This window comes from Mesoplodon densirostris, chromosome 5 (genome assembly GCF_025265405.1).
Source record: "Mesoplodon densirostris isolate mMesDen1 chromosome 5, mMesDen1 primary haplotype, whole genome shotgun sequence".
NCBI lineage: Eukaryota > Metazoa > Chordata > Mammalia > Artiodactyla > Ziphiidae > Mesoplodon > Mesoplodon densirostris.
This window is the reverse complement of record NC_082665.1, coordinates 51,431,908-51,454,900: the sequence shown is the minus strand read 5'-3', so window position 1 is coordinate 51,454,900 and position 22,993 is coordinate 51,431,908.

The following is a 22,993-nucleotide window of genomic DNA, read 5'->3' as shown; positions in this document are numbered from 1 at the left end:
TGATAGAAATGTGATAGAATTTCAAAGCATAAGACTTAGGGGCAAAATAATAAAAGCCACTTTGTTTAACAAGTTTGGCAATTGTGGATGTAAAAAAGGACTTTAGAATCTAAAAACTAGAATTATAATTGTATTTCTGCTATGAAATATCTATGATTTGGGAGGTTACTTAAAACATTTGATCCTCTGTAAAATTAGATAATAAGATAAGTCAACTTGAAAAAATCTCTTTAAACTCTACTGTTTGGTCATTTCCCAATTTCTTTGGCATTCTATTGTCCTTCTATATTGCAGTTCCTCCCTCTGGCCCCAGGTAAAGGAGTGGGGAGGAGATCATTTGGAACACCTCTGCTCTTTCGCACACTTCAGCAGAACAGTTATTTTCACAAGATTCAACGATGTCCATTTCTCATCCATTCAGATTCATTTATTCATATAGCACATGTATCTTCAGTACCTTCTAATTATCATTGTATCTGCCAAACTCCAGGAACAAGCCAAAATTTCTTCTTCAGTTGCTTATAGTCAAGTAGGTGAGTCAAATATGCATACATAAATTATAGTACCCAGTACAATATTTGTAATTTGCAAGAATGGAAATTTGTGAGGTGTACATAAAGAGCACAGGAGAAATGTTAGTGAACTATGCAGAAGATATTTGGGGGATATTGTGTGAGGAGAAATATGCTCCAGCTTCCAGGCACATAATTCTTGCTTAAGGTCCTATTCTTTCAGGGGAAATATGAGATCCAGCATAACACCAACTTCATCTCCAGTTCTTATAGATTACCCACAATAGAGACTTGGAAGTTTGTTTTTGTCCTCTGTATTTCAAAAATATTTGTGGCAGAACCCAGTCACAAATAAGAAAGAAAAAGAATGTGTTTTTAAATTATGATAGTTTTTGAGTAGCTTCTTTTAAACTTTTGAAAAGTAATTTCAGGTAATTTCTTCTTTATGAAAAAAGCTGAAATACTTTGAGAAAACTATAGAGTATGGTATTAAGGGGCAGTCCAGTCTGCTTTCATTAACTGTCTTTTTTTTATCACTTATAATGCTTCATTGTATAAACTCTCATCCGTTTTCTCCTCTAGCTCCTCAAAACAAAAGCTGCAGTGTTCTGTATATTAACTCTGACAAGGGTCCTGAAATTTCGGAAACATCCATGTTCTGGAATCCAGTTAATGTTAAGTCATTTTACTCATTTTACCCAACCACATAACATTATGTTGTTCTGGATTCCATCTTAAGGGCATTTTAAGTTCTTTAAAAGAGTGGTTAGTATAAAAACAAAATAGAAAACAATGGCAACAAGTAAAACATCATTTTATTTTTAAGGAGCACTTAGATGTTAAGCATGTAAATGAAAGCTGAGATTTGTTAGGCAAAAGTCCTCAAAGAAATTATAATTTTTATAAAGACTATCTTTTTAAGTGTCAATCCAACAAATTCAAACCTGGTGCATATTTCTAAGTATTTCAGCTTTTTTTTTTTTTAATTCAAGCAATCTGCTTGGTGTTTCAAAAGAAAAAAAAGAAACAAGAAAAATGTTATTCTGTATCTAAAGACAATATTTGTTTTTATATAAAACTGATTTTATATGAAAGTTTGAATATTTGGCACCCAATCTATAATGTATGTTTAAACTTTGTGGATGTATCTTTAGAATCTAGAGATGTCTTCTCACTTCATATTCTCCCTAAAGTCATCAATTTCCATGACCTCACTTGCCATCTGTAAGTAGATGACTTCCAAGATTTTATCTCTAATACAGAAATGCATTAAAAAAATTCAATGCAATATAGGTAACTACTTCACATCTTTACTTATATGTCTAAGAGACACACAAAACTTTCATTTATCAAAAGATGAACTCCTGATAACTAATCCCAGATGTACACAAAGAAACATGCACACCTGCATAGAAACAAGCACACATACAACAAATCCTCAGCTTGTACAATGTTCTTTATGTCAGTAAGTATGATGGCCATTAAAAAATTATGATTATAAAATAAATACATGATTGTTGCAGAAAAATTGCAAAATGTAGAAAAGTATAAAAACAATGACTTCACCTGTTATCCAACAATCTAATACTCAGCATTTTCGGGGATTTCCTTTAGTACACTAAAACAGCTGTTTCTTGGTCCTTTATGCCTTAATTATGGAATTTTCTTATTTTTTGGCAGCAACATATTTTCAACCCTTTTCTATATAGTATAAATTTATATTAATTATATCAATATAATTAAATATATTATTTAAATATGTGTTTGAATTTAACTTTTTCTTTTTAATATTTTCTATCTCTTGTACTTGCTACATTTCCTTAAAGGGTCTGATAACCTCTGTCTATAATTTCATATTTAAAAACAAGATAATGCACTGATTGATTGTAATCTCCATTCAGTAGTAGGATTCACTTAAGGAGAGTAGATGAGAAATAAATTGCTATTCAAAACAGGGATACCTCTAGACCATAAGCTGCCTTTGGGCAAATTAGAAAAAAGACAGCCTTTCCTCTGAATAGAGCCCTGGCACGTGGCTTAGGAAGCAGAGTGTGAGCGATGCTTTACCTCCATTTGCTTTCTTGTCCAGGCATCTTCTACAGGGTATAGCCTGCACAATGTATGCTATGGCCCTAAGGATGTGGGAGCCTTAAATTTTAGATTGACAAGATGCCAACATTGACTTTAGCTGCTCCCTTCCCCCAAGAAATTTAATTAAATATCTTTACCGAAGAAGCCTGTGAATATTTTTCTATATTGAGGACTTGACTACAAGTTTACTCTGTACTTAAGAGTAAATGAAGGTGGGAAAGTAAAATAATTCATGAAACAAACATCACTTTGTCCTTTCATTTTCAACCTCATTCTTTATATCTGTCATGCATGATGCCTGTGGCCTCAGGGTCTGGAGGCTCATGGGGTTCTGCTGGGCAGATCTGCTCCATTCTATTTTGGAATGCCCCACTAAGAAGTTGCTTTCTTCACTTTCCTTCATCTGTCACTTTTCCTTCCCAATTTTCATCTTCCATGATTGGATGAAATAACTTAGTGATACTCTTTTTGTATGGATATATATTTTTATTCCTCTATCACTTTAATGAAGTTTTAGGAAAAAGAGAAAGTGTTTTGCTCAAATTGCCTCTTCAACCAGAAGGGCACTAGACATTTTAAAATGTAATCATAAAAATTTTTCCCTAAATGTGCCATTCATAAATATCTCATTGCCATCCATTTATTAAAGAGGCATTCCATAATTATCATTTCTTATTTACTTCATTGACTTAATTTTAAAAGTTTTATACAGATCTTTTTTTAGTAACAGGATGGGTTTACTTTCTTGGGCTCCTTCTCATGTTTGTTGGTTAAAATCTTCTGAGACTTTTAACAGGTTGTACACCTCCCTAATTTTTGCATATTCAGAAGTTATCTGGAAGTTTTCTGCCATCTTCTGCCATTGTTTCTATTATCTATGACTGTGTAACAAACCACCCAGGAACTTAGTCACTAAAACAACAATCATATTATTATTTTTCATGAGTCTCTGATTTGACAGGTGCTCAGCTGAAAGGTTCTCCTAGACTTCCTTAAATTTTCTCATGCAGTTGCACTCAGATAGTCAAGGCTGAGATATACAAAATGGCTTTACTTACATATCTGACATCTTGGTGAAGGTAGCTCAGAACTTTCTTCAGTCTTGCGTGGGCTTTCTAAAAAGTTAGCTTACATATCTTCACTACATGGCAGCTGGCTTCACATGTGAGTGTTGCAAGAAATCAAGCCCCAATGCATAAACTCATAATAGGCCTTTGTTAACATCTAGATTGCTATTATCATATCCCAGAGGCCAAAGCCAATCACATGACCAAGTCAGAGTTAGTGTGGGTGGGGACTAAACAAGGATATAACTATTAGGATATTTGGTTCATCAGAGTTCCTAATGGTAACAGCCTACCCCAGCCAACTACTACCAACAGATGTTCTGGTCATCTGGCTATTTGGAGATTATACTACTAAATAACTTGAATCACATCATTATTTGTCTTCAGGAGCAATGCATGAATCATCTTGATATAAAAAATAGAAAAAAGGAAAAAATTAAATTAATCACTTTTACTCTGCTTCCTGCATTTGCTGCTTCCTAGTACTCAACTCAGTTCCCAAAGTTCAAGATACTCTTGTGCATTTCTGACCTTACTGTTTTGACCTACTGGGAGTTAGGTTTCACAGCAGATGTTACAGTGCATCTTCCCATAGCCTCTCCCTAAGCCTATGCACTATGTCAGCTGTACTCGCTTACACTCCTTACTTCTCCATATTAAATGCTTTTCTCATTTATCTTATTAATTATGAAAACCCATTCATTCTTCCAAGCTGTTTAGATCTTCCTTGCTTAACTGACCTGACAATAAGTCATCACTATCTCTTCTCTTCCTTGATCTACTATAAAAATATTCATAACTCTGATACCTCTACCAACTGTTAGATTCTAAATATTTATATTTGAATATTCTATATTTATCCATATATATGTTTCTTTTTAAGTGAAAATTGAAATCAAAGTGTAATGACTGTATCTTATTTTCATTTGCATAAGGCCACTGGCAAAACATCTTATAAATGACAGGCTCCAAATTCATATTTATTGAATAATTATAGTAATAATTATAATTATTTAATTTTGAACACTTACTTGTGTCAGGTACTTTTCTAAGTGCTTTATATGTCTTAATTCAGTTAATTCTCTCTCTTTCCCTTTCTCTCTCTCACATATACATACAGACACACATAAAGATGAAGTACTTTTTTTTATCCCCACTAAACATGTAAGGTAACTGAGGTTAAGAATATTTCTCGAAGTCTCATTGTAAGTCAGTAGTAGAATGAGAATTTGAAGTCAGTTCATCTTTAACCAGAGCCCATCATCTCAGTCACCCTGCTCTGTTGAATCATTATTGGCCTGAATTTCTCAAGAAAAATGTGTTTTTTAGTAAAACTAAGGGTTTACAATTAATCTTTTCTTTTTGTGTGTATTATTGTTGTATAAAATCATAGATATCCAAAGGTCTAAAGGATTCTAGTGTTCACCTAGTGCTATAGCATCATGTCAAGAAAGAGGTAACATTAGTGATTTGCTCAAGAAACATTCAATATGTGAGCTGAGATCTCTGACTCCCTTACTAGCTTTTATATCTTACAACACAGATTTAATATCACAAAGACCCATTCATGTAGCAATTATGAATGTTGGGTATGGGAGGGAAAATAATTTAAGAGGATTGGAACTAATGGTTTAGAATAAGTTTAAACAAACAAAAAAAAATTCAGAAGATTTTGGAATCAGTTCAAAGGTATACTTTATTCTGAAACTTGGTAAATGTCACTTTTGAAGTACAGCAGTAACTGATTAGTGGTAATGAGAATATTAAAAACAATAACAAAATATATATAGTCACATCAAAAGTCAACAATATGCATAGTGACAGATTTGGATATTGAAAACACATCCAAAAGATCATATTCATTTTTCTGGATGAGCATGTGGGTGTATAGCACACCCCAAGGTCCTGGAATATCTAAATATATATTTTTTGATGAAATTAGGACTGTAAAAATATGAAAATGTTGGAAGAAAAAGTTTGTGGAAAATAAGCACTATATTAGAAAAATAGGGAACAGATTGCCAATAAAAAAGAATTTTTCAGCCTTTTCTGTGATTTGCTTTGAGTTTTTTAACCAAAATAAACCTTGATATAATTAGAAAATTTCTCAGAAACCATTCCATCTAATAAAAAGCAAAATTTTATCATTGTTCTAAATGTCTCTGAGGATTTTTCTCCTTTGTTAAGGGGATGTAATTATCCCCAATTTCCATCTTGGGCTGACTTCTTAAATAAATCATGAGAACATTCAAATGTTTGCCACTGGAAAGTTCATGAAGGCAACATACTAATTTCAGAACTCTCTTTATGGAAAAAAAAGAAAAAAAACACATTTTATTTTTTATATACTTAACCTCTCTTTTTTCTTCACAAAAGGTACCACTGAAAGAGACTTTACCTGAAAGACCCCCTAAGGGATTCAGAAATGACTTCTGGGAAATTTTAGTTATTATAACTTCTATTTAGAACCTCAACATGAAAATCAGTTATTTTGTTATTGTGGTTGTTGAATAGAGTAATTCGAAGTCATTTCTTATTCAACAAACATATAAAGTAAAAATAAAGTAAGATTGCTTTTATTTTAAACTACTCATTTTTCTTCCATTCAGTGATTTTTGCCTTGAGAACATTGTATAATATGTTATTCTAAATCACATGGCTTATTAAAAACAAAAATTCGTGACTTATTGGGATTAGTCTATGTATTAATCAGGATCTAGTCAGTAAAACAGAGATCACTCCAGTTTTTTCAAATAGCAAAGAAAAGGAAGGGGGAGGGATTTATTACAGGGAATTGGTTAAACAGGCTTTTTTTAAACATCTTTATTGGAGTATAATTGCTTTACAGTGGTGTGTTAGTTTCTGCTTTATAACAAAGTGAATCAGTTATACATATACATATGTTCCCATATCACTTCCCAGAGCTGAGAAGAAGCACAAGAGACAGAGATACCCCAGAGACTTGTAAACAGGAAGCTGCTAATTTGCATAAAGTTGAGAAACAAAGATGGAGGGGCTGTTGCTAGGACAGAGAAGCTAGGACTATGAAGAGGGAGCTAGAATCTTAGCAGACAGACTCTACTCCATAGCAGAACTGAAATCACACAGGGAGGGACCTACTGTGAAAACCAGAGGAAAGGAGGAGAGGCAGTCACTGCAAGTCATGCCATGAAGTAAAGAAACTTTCTCTTCGGGCCACACCTAGCCCCATGTTAAAGGATAAGAGACCCTGCTAAATGCAGTTCTCTGACTTAACAGAGTGAAAAGGGGGAAGGATGTTATATGGATTTGAGAGCAAACAAGGACAGTTTAGAAATCTAATTTGTTTCAACTACATTTAAATATACATTTAATGCAGCTCTACAATAATTCAGGAATATTTTGAAAAGTTTTTATTTGAAGTAATTTTATCATAAAAGTTCAAGAACAGTGCTTTCCAATAGTATTTTCTCTGATGATGGAAATAGTCTATATCTGCACTGTCCAATACTGTAGTTGCAAGTAATATGTGGCCATTGAGAATTTGAAATGTGTCCAGTGGCACTGAGGAACTAAACTTTTTATTTCATTAAATTTCAGTTATTTTAAATTTAAAAAGCCACATGTGCATATTGATTACCATATTGTTATAGCACAGATCTAGACATATTAAGATAACCAAATTGATTCAAACTAGTTGATATACATGTCCTTGTGATTTACCCTGATGTGTAATAATTACAATTGATTGATAAATGTGCCAAATCCCATTAGGAAAATATTTATGAAATGGATTGTATATTATGTAACTAAAGTAAATTCTCAAGTGCAATTACCTCAGGACTTCTTTATACTGATTGCATGTTCCCAATATTTAGAAAAATTGTATTCAGAGTTCAGGTTGGTTCATTCTACTCAGAAATTGTTTTTTAGAATAGAAATGTTTTTCTACTAAATTATTCCTTTGTTCCTGAAGTCATAAGAGAAAAATGGTTTTTTCAGGGATATTATATATATATATATATATATATATATATATATATATATATATATATATATATATATTCAGAACAATTTTTGGACTGAAAAATGCATAGACAAAATTCAGTGAATAGGAATGTATATAAGTGTGAGAAAGAGAAAGAAGAGAGAATTAAGAGAGAAGATAAATATCTAAATAATCTCAAATTATGATATCCATATTTATTATTTTGTATTTAGGTAAAATTACAATAAAGTCTTTGCTGATTTTTTATTTTAAATAGAACTTTACTAAAGTATAATTGATATACCAAGAATTGCTTATGTTTAATGTGCACAATTTAATAAATTTAGACATATGCAAACCACAAGGCAATGGACATATCCAACATGTCCAAGAGTTTCCTTGTATCCCCTTGTTTGTTGTTTTTCTTGTGGTAATAGCATTTAACAGGATATTGACCTTCAACAAATTTTGAAGTACAAAATACCAATTTAATTTTTTTGCATGTGGATATCAAGTTTTCCCAACAACATTTGTTGAAGAGACTATTCTTTCCCCATTGTAAATCTTTATTTACAACTGTGATATTTACTCCCAATTTTTAGGTTTGGGGCTGTGTATTTGTACATAATTAAATCATCTACAAATTCATAACATTTTTTAAGTTATAATTTTAGATGAAGCATTTTCCCATGTCATTAAAATTTCACAAAACATAATTTTGATTAAAATATAGTATAGATAGATTTTAATTTACCTAATCAGTTTTATATTATTCATGACATTGCTTTTTAATTTTTGCTGCTTTTGATAATATGATTTGAACATATTTTCAATTATTTTTATGTGATAAGTTCCCATAATGACTAGGTCAAATATTATAACTAACTATTTTTAAGTTGGATATAGACTGCTAAACTCCCATCTGGAAATACTGATTAATTTCAACTCTCATAGGGAATATATGAGAATATATAATGAATCACTTTATTATAAAGTAAGAAACTTAGTAATCCAAATTAAGGTTATATATAAGACATTGCAATACTAGTCACAATTATAGAATTGGTACTGAGGAACATTCTTTTCAGCTGTCTTAGGTTAAATAGTTTTCAAGCCTTTATTTTGTAAAAGTATCACTTGGACAACTTGTTTAAAATGAAAACTCTTGAGTGTACACCAGAGAGAATATCATTCAAAAAGTTAGAGCAACTGCATTTTTAACTAGCACTCCTGTTTAATGTAATGCAAATACAAGAAAAACTCTTCTGGAAATGTTGCTTTAAATAGTCATGTAAGTTGAAAGTGCACCATGTTTTTGTCTAAATTTTCTATGTCAGAGGATAAAATATGGTTTTACGGGGTATGAACAGATAAAATCCTGAAAATAAAATTTAGATGTTGTGATGGTCTGTTTTATGTGTTAACCAGGCTAGGCTGTAGTCACCAGTTATTTAGTCATATGGTTCATAGTTGTTGTGAAGGAACTTTGTAGGTGTGATTAACATTACAATCAGTAAATGGATCCTTAAGTAAAGGATATTATCCTTGATAAACTGTGTAGGCCTGATCCAATTAGTTGAAAGACTTTAAGAGGAGAACGAAGTTTAAGAGAGGAAGAATGAAATTCCACCTGTGGACTGCTGCATCAGCTCCTGCCTAAGAGTGTCCAGCCTGTTCTCCTGACTGCCCACATTATGGATTTTAGACTTGCCTGAATAGTCCCCACAATTACATACACCAATTTCTGGCCATATCTATGTATGTATATATATATATATATATATATATATATATATATATATACATAAAATAACACAGCAAAATAATGGGAAAAGACTGCATATTTAGAAGTCTGAAATTCTCATCAGAAAGATCTTATAATCTAAGTAATTATTAGATACATAGTTTTTAAATGCATGAAAATGGATATTGGAGGTAAGCAGTGGTTGAATGCTTCACAGAGACAAAAGCAGATTGGCTTGTTGAAAAAGTATACTCAGAAAATCCATTCTTCTGTAATGTTTTATACAACCAGATTCTGCAAATCTCCTTCTCAAATAAATCTTCAGGCTAACTCCTACTCTTCCAAATAAGACTGGAACAGAGTAACTTTTCCTCTAGACTCAAGGGCTAAATATAGCTCTATCAAGTTCCAAATGATTAATTAATATGAGTTTAAAGAATCAGTGAATCTCCCACTGATAGAAAACCCTTCATCAACATGCCCATTTTATCTATCTCCTTTCATCTTTGTGTACAAGCTCAAATATCTCATCTACGTACCTAATACAGAAGTCTCCTCTCATAGAATAATAACCCAGGCTTGACGTACTTAGCTGCATCAGTCTAACTAACCACCTTATCCCACCTCCCATAAAGACTGCCTGGAAAGATCAGAGGAGAATTTATCAATGGTTTCTGCTTCTTAGTTCACTCATTTGAACTCCAGTGTAGTTACATAATACTTTGAACTTCAGTATAATATCCCTATGAGCTGTGTAAATTAGAAGTTGACTTACATTACTTGCAAGTCATGACTTTTATTCTCCAGGTTATTATTCCTCATTCATGATAGTTACTGTCATCTCTATGTGATTACACACTCCTTGAAAGCTAGGGCAATGTCTATTCTACTTCACCTGGTAAAGTAAACTAGTACAATAAAATGCAGATTAGAAGGACTTTCTATGTGATATAAACACACAATATTCACTTAATTTAGATTTCAGCATGCCTTAAACAATTTGATTCTGATATAACAATTTCCACTATTTTTGAATCTTATTAGTAGGATTTATCATAGATTTGAAAGTAATTTAAATCTTGATTTTCTGCAGAAAACAAAATTGGTTTCTTTGATCTGTGTCATTTAGAAATGCACAGTTTGTCCAATTCATATGTATATGTTGTTTACTAAGTTTCACATAGTTTCAGAAGGAAATGATCAAAAGGAGGCACAGAGACTAGCAGGTGAGATGTAAAAGGCAATCCAGGAGGCAGTAATACCAGAGAGTGATAATTAATGCATGTAAAGGTGATGGTGGAAGGCAGGAAGTCCAGCCCCAAGGGTATCACTGAGATGAGTCCAGAAGCAGGCAGCTGATACTGGGGAGGCTTAAAGACATCATGTGAGATAAAACGTTCCAGTTTTTGGACAATACTTGTTTTTATGGTAGATTGAATTACACATTGCATTCAGCAGCTACATATGGTTTGCATATAAAGCTCAATTTGCTTGGTATATTTTTTTCTCATTCAATATCCTGTAGCATTTGCTATTACTTGTGAGGTATTCCTTGATAGATTTGTACTACCGTTGAGTTCAAACATTAATTTTCCCTTCTTATTTTTCTCTGTAGATCTCAATGATATTCTAACCACATTAGAACTGGGCCTTACACCAAGAGATCAGTTACAGAACCATTTTGGGTGAACAGATAGCAGAAGTTGAGCTTGTCACCTACTGGCAGTGGTGAATAAGTACAAAGGAAATAAAAATAAGAGAAAACATATCTACTGGCTTAAGGACATTTTTCTTAAAATAAAACATTGAACCCAGTTCTGAAGATTGAACACAGCCAACTCTTCCTAATTATACACAGCCAAAAATCCCATTAAATTACCATTGCTGTTTTCTTATTTTACCTAAGTTCTAAGCACTTTATAATATGTGCTCACAACAAACCTATCAGCAATTAATTTTTACTCCCACTTTACGGATGAGGAAACTGAGACACAATGAGCATAAGTAAACATGACTGAATTCACACAAATAATGTTATTCATTCCAGTTATTCCAGGATTCAAACCCAAGCAGTCTTGCTCTAACAGTGCATGGCCTTAACCAGTACTCCAAATATCTCTGGAAACATTGTTACATACTATTCATAATGCCACTTCATAATTACATTTGTATGATACTTTAGGATCACAAAATGAAAGTTATGAAGTGCCTGTGAAAATCAGAAGGGATGACATGCTTCTGCTTAGGTTAAAATTGAGAATAGTGACAAAGTGTTAGGGAATCTAGAGAACTATAGTTTTCATAAAAGAATATGGTGTAACTGAATAAAGTCTCCAAGATAAATTGTAAAAGTGGACAATTTACCCAACCTTTTGGACTATAACAGAGGTTTCTCTACGGGGGCAGTGAGATCCAGGCAGTCTTTCCCTGCCATATGTATTTTCCCAAACCTGGGGTCTCCATACAGGAATCCTGGGTTACTTTGAGCAGGGAAGGAGGCAGCTTCCATGGTGTTTGAACAAACACAGAAATCTCATGGCTTTATATATAAATCCAAATCTCTAGCATTATTAGGTGAAATCTAGGTTGAGTGTGCTTGCTTCCACACAAACGTCTCCCCAGTACAGTGCTACTTAGAGACTTGTTTCCTGCACTGTCTTTGCACTCGGTAAATTTATGTGCTGATTTTCCTTTCCACCAAGATTACTGACAGGGACAAAGACATAGAAACATAAAGTGCTGTTTGTGCCATGGACTCTTACAAAGAAGGAGGAACATGGATGCAGATAGGAGAAGTGTAGACACATGCAGTCATGTTATATGAAATAGAGTAAAGTTGTTTGAGTACTACTTCCTTTCATACTTAACAGCTAAACTTGCTCTGAATTTTCTTGGAGTTATGATGTTCTACATTTGTTTTTGTTTTTTTTTACTGGAGAATATCTGCTGACTCATATTCATATGCTTCAGTCATATATTCAGATCCTTCAGTCTGTCAAAGACTGTGCTGATCAGCCTCAGAAGCATGCCTGAGACTCCTCAGAGTGGTGTGTAAGGTGGTGTACACCTAATGGACTCCTCCTATAGGCTGTAGAGAGGCAGATGGAATGCTCAAGAATCAAACAGATCTGAGTTTAAATTCTGCTCTTACACTTCCCAGTTTTTGCAAGTGATTTTCTTTCTAATTTAAATGTATTTTTGCCTCTGGGAAATGTTGATAGTGAAGGCTCTTGCCTCAAAGAATTGTTGGGGAGTATTGAGTGAGATACTAATGAAGGTACTTAGCACCAAGTCAGTCACCCATTAGATATACAAACATAAAAATATATGTGAAAGTATTGCATCCAAGTTAATATATTGCATTCATAACTAGGGGATGTAGAGGTAGGGTCTGGATTTCTGATGTATGCATTTGCACATATGTAGGATTTTTTCTTGTAGTTTCAATCTCTATTCTCTAGAGTGAAATCAAACAAAAATCCTTTTTCTGTCAGGGCAGAGATTTACACTGTGGCATTGCAAACCATTCATAATTAGAATATTATAGTTCTGTCTTTAGCATCTTAATGGAATACTAGAATTTTCTAGATATGAGTTTTCAGAAAGGCATCACTAAAATATTAGAAGGAATAAAACAAGAATGATTTTTTCTAAATTGAAATTGGAACATTTTATTATAGAGAGGGTAGAGAAGTATTATAAAATCAACTTTTGACAGACTTTCAAAACCTCAAAAATTCAGGATTACTTCCATTTGAGGTAAGAGAAGAAATGACCTCAGAAAACAGAAAATAAGATATTGAATTGATAAACTTCATTGCAGAATTAAATAATAATGGATAACAAATGATGATTTATAGTGCTTAAAAATCTTATATGAAGCATGAATCATGCATGGTAATTTGAGTTTTCTGAGTATACTATTATTATTGTCTACTATGGCATGATTGGATCAAGCCCAACTCTTGCAGACTGAAGGAAACACTAGTTAAGAAAATAGATATACTAAGCAAGTTATTAGAATTGTAACATGTTAAGAGAAAAAGGTATACTAGTCCCTTAAAATTGACTATTTACAAATTATTTTATGCCGTTTACAAAAGATTTCTATCTAGTAATTAAGACAGTTTTCGAAAAATATTAGGAAATTAAATTTACCCTTTGCTAAATTACTATGTAAATTAAACATGTTTTACATTTTTTAATTTCACAATTTTCCTATCACGAAACTATTTTATTAATTCACATTAACTTCCTTGTTAAGCCTAATCTGAATGGTTTGCTAGGTTCATTTATGGGATATTTGGTGAACCCAGTTTCTTAGCTTTATATTTAAACCCAAATCTCTAAACTTCCGAACTCCATAACAGAATATATGAACTGAAAGTTTACCCTTGACATATATTCCTTGGGAAATAATTTTCTTATGTCAAAATCCATTTTAAAACACCAGTATTTAAAAACTGGTCTTTGGGTTTCCCTGGTGGCGCAGTGGTTGAGAGTCCGCCTGCCGATGCAGGGGACACGGGTTCGTGCCCCGGTCTGGGAAGATCCCACATGCCGTGGAGTGGCTGGGCCCGTGAGCCATGGCCGCTGAGCCTGTGCGTCCAGAGCCTGTGCTCCGCAACAGGAGAGGCCACAGTACTGAGAGGCCTGCATACCGCAAAAAAAAAAAAAAAAATTGTAAAAAAAAAAAAAAACTGGTCTTTAAAATTTGCAATAATTAATTTAATTATCTTCAAAAGAGAAAATGATGGTGACATCTTTAATTGAGAAAGAGTTTAAGAATTAACATTTTGAATATCATTAGGAAGATTTTACTTGTGCTTTAGAATGGGAACAGATTTCTAATTCATTATTTACGCAGCCGACTGTAACCACTCCTTCTGTGCTTGCTCAGTCTTTTCCATCAATGCTCACAGAACTCAGTTTTCAAAATACATATTATTTTTACCAGTATATCAAGCAAGCTCTATGGGAGCATATTACAACTTTTCATGTAGAAATAGTGCAGGGAAACAATATTTAAAACTTATTGGTTGGGGCTTCCCTGGTGGCCGCGCAGTGGTTGAGAGTCTGCCTGCCGATGCAGGGGACACGGATTCATGCCCCAGTCCGGGAGGATCCCACATGCCACAGAGCGGCTGCGTCCGTGAACCATGGCTGCTGAGCCTGCGCGTCCAGAGCCTGTGCTCTGCAACGGGAGAGGCCACAACAGTGAGAGGCCTGCGTACCGCAAAAAAAAAAAAAAAAAAAAAAAAAAACAAACTTACTGGTTATAACTGATAAGCGCTCATCACTGCTGTAGATTTATAATTATCAAGTTATGGTTATTTTCTGAACCATGTTTTCTATTATCCAAATACCACTGATTGTTTTAAACTCACACTTTTCATTACTATGGCCTCTCAATGCACTTTTTCTTTTACTTGCTCTGACAGTGTCTGGCTAAATTCAAGAAAAATAAAACAAAAAACTTAGAAAGTGATATATATTCTTGAGATATAGAAGGTGATGAAAATCTCAAATGGAAAAATAACAGACTTTAAAATTTTTGAGTTATTTTAATGTTTTTTTCTTCAAAATTTAAGACTATCCTAAAACAAGCCCCTTGCTTGGATCCAGCTAGTATTATATAATGTCCACAGTAACTCCACAGGGAGACTGATGATTCATCCCAGAATGACAGAACTAGCCAAGGGATCCAAAGCTGGTTCCCTGTTTTAGTAGTGAACCAAAACTCTCCACTGAGAGGTAGTGATGGGACCATGCTGTGTGGTTCAAATTCTGACCAGCTCAATTTTAAGCTTTAGTTTTACACTGGCTACTATAAGGAAAGTGATTATTACTATATAGAGGAGAAAAGGTTTGGAACAAATTGTTTTTAGGTGAAAACAGCCATCTCATTAGGATGCAAACAGTTTTTATGGTTATCTTGGAGCTTTGGTGTCTACCATTACAATCACTAGACTTATTGTTTAGGAGGTATTAATAAATAATATTTATCTTACCTATTTGGGTGTGAATAAAGCATTAGAGATATGCCAATATCTCTTTCTGAACAGGAACTACATAGTTCTTTGATGATAGACCTTGAACCCCATCAGTATGAACTCCAGGGTAACTATATTTTCTATCAAGACTTCTGATGAAACTATTTTGTCTGTACTTAGTTTTATTTTGCCATAGGAAGATGGTTATTAGGATAAGCTTTTAGTTTTTCAAATGAATAACATGAATGTGAAGTACTGGGAACTTGACTCCATTTCTTGGCATAATTCCTTACTTCCAAAGTATAGCCAAATTTCATTGTGTTTACATGAGGAAAAATAAGATTTCTGTAGAAATAATATAGAGAATTGTTCTGTCATGAAATTTTTATTTATCTGTTGCATTTATGTAAGTATCTTCATAAAATATGAAAATTTTTGTCAGTGGTCCAACTGTCTAGTAGGTATTAAACTTGTCTAGTTAGTAATACCCTCTCTCTTGTATTTAATCAAAAGTATGGAGGACAAATGAAAAGTTTTGTTTCAGGACTTGTACAGTGTTTGCCATTCTAATCTATAAACAACTCCCTTTATTTTATTTAATTAGAATCTCAGTGAAACTGTGGGTTACAGCTTAGGATTTTAACCAGATAATCTTGAGGGTCTTGATGGTTTAAAATGTTATATGCAAATTGATATAAAAAGACAGTGATAGAAATGATATCTGTGGACCTAAGTGATATTATAAATGAAAACACAGGGGAGAAAATAAGGAAAGATAACACTCCATTCCAAAGAACCTAAATTGATTACTTTGAAATTCTTAAAAATTAGATGAGCAAATGTGGGGTATAAAATCTGAGACACATTGAAAGAAGTAAGAATACCGGCATTAATTCTCTGAAGTCCACTGATATCATTTTATGTCTGAGGGAATGATATTGGACTAATGGTGGTAATCAAGAGAATCTAATGTCATTGAAGAAAAAGGGAATATTAGAATCCTTCACTTTGAGGGACTTAAATGATACAAATGATTCTCTAGTTGAAATTTAATGACAATGAGAATTATGTGCTGGTCATAATGTCACCTAAAGAATCTGTGACAAAGTCAGGAGTAAGACACAAGTCACTGGGTCCATTATCACTATTCCTGCTTTCTGATTGTGATAGTTTCACAATTCTTTAATTGTTAAGGTTTCAAGAATTAAAAAGTGAGGATGACACATGACTTTAGTCTCCTAGCCATTTATATTCCGTGAAATGTCCATCCAAGTAAATCACTGTTTTTGTCAAAAATATACTTTTCTCAAATTTTCAACATCATTTTTCATAATTCTGTTAATTTCATGAATTAGTTAGAGACAGGATAAAGAGAAGAGATTCTGGAGCCTGACGACTTGGGTTCAGGTCTCAATGCTGATACTTACCAGCTGTGTGGTCTCACAAAAGTTGTTTATCCTCTCTGTTCTTCAGTGTTCTCATCTGTAAAATATTATCTGCATTGTACAAATACTTAAATAAGTTATATTTTATGATGATTAAATGAGTTGATCAAATAAAAGACATATCAGAGTATGGAATATTTTAAGTTTATAAAGAGTTAGTTTTAAATTATGTGTACTTTTCTTATGTTTCAATGGGCAGTTCATTTAATAAGAAAACATATTATTTCAACTTGTTCAATATAAACATCGAAATAATTATTTACTAATATGAAAAGGAAATTTTAGATATCTGTGTTATTATATCTATGTTTTCCAATTTGTGGGATGGTTCCAAAATATTTATATTGAGTTTATAGAACTTTAAAGTTATAAAAAATTCAACTCTACTTAATATTTCATCATATTAGCAGGTGAAGAAATTAATAACAGAGAAATAGGAAGTCAGTCAAAAACATTGTAACACAAGAAAGATATAAAAGACATTTGTGGGACTTCCCTGGAGGTCCAGTGGTTAAGAGTTCACCTTCCAATATAGGGTGTGTGGCTTTGATCCCTGGTCAGGGAGCTAAGATCTCACATGCCTTGTGGCCAAAAAACCAAAGCAATACAACAAGCAATGTTGTAACAAATTCAATAAAGACTTTAAAAATGGTCCACATCAAAAATAAATAAATAAGTAAGTAAAAGACATTTGCAACATCTAAGCTTTTTGAGCAATATTTTCTATTATTTAAATTTTTGATGAAAATTGTAGAGAATTATTTTACTAAAAAATTTAATTTTTATATATTATATAAACTTGGCATCTAAAATTGATTTAACCAATTGATGACTAGTAATGAATAAACCAGTACTTTTTGTGGTTGGTTTTCTAGGGACCTTAAACTCTTACATTCATTATCTAATTCATACATGCAACATCCTTCTGAAACAGTTATGGGTCAGTTATTACCTTTCCTATCAAAGATGTAGGAATGATATCTAAACTACGACAGTTATAAAATACTATATAAAATCATAATGATGCTTTCTTTTCATTAGAGTATACCTATTCTTATATCTTTAATTTCTTTATGTCAACAATAAAATAATTAAAAGCATTATATATATTTGCCAACAAATATATAATCTGTAATCAAGGTCAGAGTATATATTTGCAGTCTCAGCTCAACAGTTGTTCAATGACTGTTCTATTAATATTTCAGAAAGAAAAAGCATATGAATCTCACAACGAAACTGATAATTCTTTCAGCAGCTCATTAGATTGAGAGAAGTCATCATTCAACTTTTGAATTTGCAATGGGTGGAGAAGACCAAATCCAATCTATTGCTTCAAGATTTATTTTAGGAAATTGGATTTTTTTTCAATAATTGATTCTCTGAATGCTTACATGGTAGTGGTAGAAATTTTGCAGCTTTCAAAACTATCATTAAAAATGATAAGGCAAAGAAGAAATTTTACCTATATCTACATGCACAACTAACTTGAATGCTTTGACTGAATTACTCTTGTTCTATTTATTGTCACTTTTCTAGTCAAAGTTTGCACAGATAGGAATCAAACAACTTTTGTTTTTTTTCTCCTAAGTACATTGCTTGCATTAATGTTAAATTGCTTTCAGGCTGTTTCTTTTTTTTTTTTTTTTTTTTTTTTTTTGCGGTATGCGGACCTCTCACTGCTGTGGCCTCCCCCGTTGCGGAGCACAGGCTCCGGACGCGCAGGCTCCGGACGCGCAGGCTCAGCGGCCATGGCTCATGGGCCCAGCCGCTCCGCGGCATATGGGATCCTCCCAGACCGGGGCACGAACCCGTATCCCCTGCATCGGCAGGCGGACTCTCAACCACTTGCGCCACCAGGGAGGCCCCAGGCTGTTTCTTGGTTGTGGTTTTTTATTCTAAATCACCAAACTTCATGTGCTTTACTAAAAAATAATTTTTACTAAATTATGTTTTAAAAATAAAAATTATATTATCCTTTACAGTAAAATATTGTCATACATTTATGCAATAAATGGTCAGCTACTATGATTGGTCATGGTTAAACAAGTTTGACCTGATCTCTACTATCATGGGGCTCTTATTTGGTGATTGAGAAAGAGTAAAAGTAGATAGCAGCTAAATTTTACAAATTTAATTTCACATAACTACTATGATATAAACAATGTCAGAAATAAAGGGTATCTTGGTGGGTTTGTCTGTTAGGGTACTAGGCAAGTACTCACTAAAGAACTGACTAAGCCAAGAACTAAAAGATGAGAACACACTAGCCATACAAATAAGAGAGGTGTGAACCATTTCTCATTTTTAGGACATGAATAAAGTTAGGGTATAGAACAAAAATGTATGCTCATGTTATATTTAACACTGATAACTCAATAGACATAGCTGTTTTTATCGAACTAAAAATATTAAATGAGTCTCTACCTAAGATTTACCAAAATTATGTAAATTTGAATTCTTAAAACATTGGGGTTACTTTCTGTAAGAATACTTTTGAAAGTATTGAAAGTTAAATATGTTTAATTTCTGAGAATTTTTAGGAATACTGAGTGTATTAAATGTTTAAATAAATCAGAACAGAGCTCCTAAAAGGGATTTCATAATCTAATTTGGTAATACCAATGGAAGGTTGGTAAATATTACACATACATAACCTACATACATACATGCATACATATACAGATATTAACACAGACAGACAAAAATGGAGAACTTATAGCCTCAATTCTATAATTTCAGTTCACTGATTCATGTAAAAAAGCTGTCTTTTGTCCTTGTCTCACTTTTGCATTTTTACCAGGATTGTGTTTCCAGAAGATGGGACAGTTGAGTTTACCTGCTTAATAGCATCCCCACCAATATTTGTGGAGGAGACCTTTAAGATTTCCTTTGTTCTGACTTGTAACCTTATGAAGACTGTGGCCTAAATTTTGAGTGAGAAACTGAGAGGAGACCAAGTAACCACCCACGTATCTTCAAAGCCCATGTGGGGAATAAAATACGTAATTTGTTTCCAGCTAGCTTTTCCAGCCTCAGGTGGCTGCTTTTGGGGTCCCTGAGCTTCCTGAGAGTCCATGATGGTGAGAGAAGCACCTGAATCTGGAGTAACCATAGGGAGCTCAGGGGCTGTTGTGGGGAGGGAAAGGTCTGGCAGAGGCAAACAGAAGGGAGGAGGAGGTAGAGGTGTTAAAGGGGAACAAATCAAAGGACTCAAAGGAACTGAAAAGAAGGTGGGATATTGGGAAAAGAAGGGGGGAGTGACAAGAGGAATGAGAAAAGAGAAGTCTTAGATGAGAGAGTTTGAGGAGTGTCCAAATATCCCACAATATCCATTGTAATTCTGAATTGCCTTTAGTAAAATTTTGCCATTTTTGGAGATATTGAACTGAATGAGTACCGTAATGATGAAGCCTGTAGTCACCAAAAGAAGAGAAGATAGTAAGAGTTACCCATGGCATTAGATAACCAAATCAGAGATAAAGCTTTAAAGGAACCAGGAAAGACCCTTGCTCAATTAATTTTCTCACACAATCCCCAGGTTGAAGTATGAGGAAATACCCCTGTCCAACCCCTGGTTTTGGGGAATGATGAGATTACCTCCCATAATCCCTGAGTTAAAGGAGCTGAAGAAAAACAAAAGCAGCTTCACAAAAAGCCCCCCCAAAAAAGTTTCTGCCAGAAAGAACCAAAATAGTTTCTTATTTTTCCAATCACCATGATATACATTTTATTTTTTTTGCCCTTAATTATTTTTAATTGAAATGTAGTTAATTTACAATGTTGTGTTAGTTTCTGTTGTACAACAGTGATATATATGTGTATGTATATATTCTTTTTCATATTATTTTCCATTATAGTTTATTACAAGATACTGAATATAGTTTCCTGTTCTATACAGTAGGACCTTGTTAAGACCTTGTTGTTTATCTATTTTATATATAGTAGTCTGTATCAGCTAATCTCAGACTCTTAATTTATACTCCCCCCTTGCCCTTTGGTAACCATAAGTCTGTTTTCTATGACTGAGTCTGTTTCTGTTATGTAAATAAGTTCAGTTGTATCATATTTTAGATTCCATATATAAGTAATATCATATGATATTTGTCTGACTTACTTCACTTAGTATGATAATCTCTAGGTCCATCCATGTTGCTGCAAATGGCATTATTTCATTTTATTTTATGGCTGAGTAGCATTCCATTGTGTGTGTGTGTGTGTGTATACACATATATATATACACACATATATATGTGTGTGTATATATATATATATATATATATATATATATACACAACACGTATTCTTTATCCATTCATCTATCGATGGACACTTAGGTTGCTTCCACATCTTGGCTATTGTAAATACTACTGCTATGAACATTGGGGTGTCTGTATCTTTTCCAATTAGAGTTTTCTCCAGATAAACGCACAGGAGTAAGATTGCTGGATCATATGGTAATTCTGTGTTTAATTTTTTAAGGAACCTCCATACTGTTTTCCATAGTGGCTGTGGAAAAAAGTACAATTTACTTTCCCATCAACAGGGCAGAAGGGTTTCCTTTTCTCCACAATCTCTCCAGTATTTATTATTTGTAGACATTTTAATGATGGCCATTCTGACCAGTGTGAGGTGGTACTTCACTGTAGTTTTGATTTGCATTTCTCTAATAATTAACGACGTTGAGCATGTTTTCATGTGCTTATTGGCCATCTGTATTTCTTCTTTGGAGAAATGTCCATTTAGGTCTTCTGCCTATGTTTTATTAAGTTGTTTATTTTTTTTTGGTTATTGAGTTTTATAAGTTGCTTGTATATTTTGGAAATTAAATCCTTGTTGGTCTTGTTTTTTGCAAATATTTTTCTCCCAATCTGTAGGTTATCTTTTTGTTCTGTTTATGGTTTCCTTGCTGTGTAAAAACATATAGGTTTGATTAGGTCCCACTTGTTTATTTTTGCTTTTACTTCTATTGCCTTAGGAGACTGACCTTAGAAAACATTGCTACAGTTTATGTCAAAGAATGTTTTGCCTATGTTCTCTTCTAAGAGTTTTATGGTGTCATGTCTTACATTTATGTCTTTAGGCCATTTTGACTTTATTTTTGTGTATAGTTTGAAGGAGTATTCTAAATACTTTCTTATGATGCTACAACAGACAAATGTCTAGATAACTAGATTTGGAGTCATGACTAACCACTGTGGGCCTGGATTCCCCCAGCTAGGGAAGGACAAAAGGGTCTTAAAGACCAGAATTATTACAGCACTGTCTGCAGAGTGGTTGGCATATCATTTGAGTCACAGTACCAGAAAAATTCTTAAATAAAAACAAATCTGGACTTAGGTAAGGAAATATGTTATTCAAAAAGATTATTGCAGTAGGGAAAATAATGCTAATACAATGGGATTAAAGGGGCCATTGCAACAAAGGAGGACACTCTGACTGTAAGATATGTAAATGTCTCAAAGGTCAGGCAGAAAAGGGCTTTTCTTTCATATAGAGGATTAAACAATGTTATAAAGAACAGGATGGGGAGAATGGTGTTTAGACTGTTGATCAGAGAATATATTTCCTTGCCATTAGCCTATACTCAGGAGGGGCCATCAAAGAAAAGTTCCATGCTGGATTAGGCTGAGAGTGGATCAGAATCTATGAACCTGGAGAAGGGAGAAAAGATTTAAGTAAAGGTTGCTCAAGTTGAGTATTTTGTCCAGCTTGGTCAGTGAGTCCAGATTAACAGTTCAGGTAATCATTTATAAGGTAAAGAATGGGAATTTGGAGCATCTGTGTCTGGCCTTGTCATAGTAAACAAGAGGAAGTGCCCATGAAAAATAGGCAGTGTCCATGAACAAAATGTTGCAACATCTCTGCTTGGAAGAAGGGCAGAAACACCAGAGCTCCAAGGAAAATTGTCTTGCAACACTATCTATCCCACATTTCCATACCACAATAGTTTCCAGTAAATTGTCCCATGAGTACACCAGTCCATCACCCACTTTAATAAGTCTGACTAATGGGTTAGGACAAAGTTATTTCATTTTTCATGCAACATTTAATTTTGGCTACTGTCAACAGGAGTCCATGTAGCAGATGAAGCCACACTGCAGTTTTGACCACAGTCATGCCACTCCAGTGTCCCAGCTTAGCAAACGATCAGTCTCCCTCAAAATCATCAGTCTC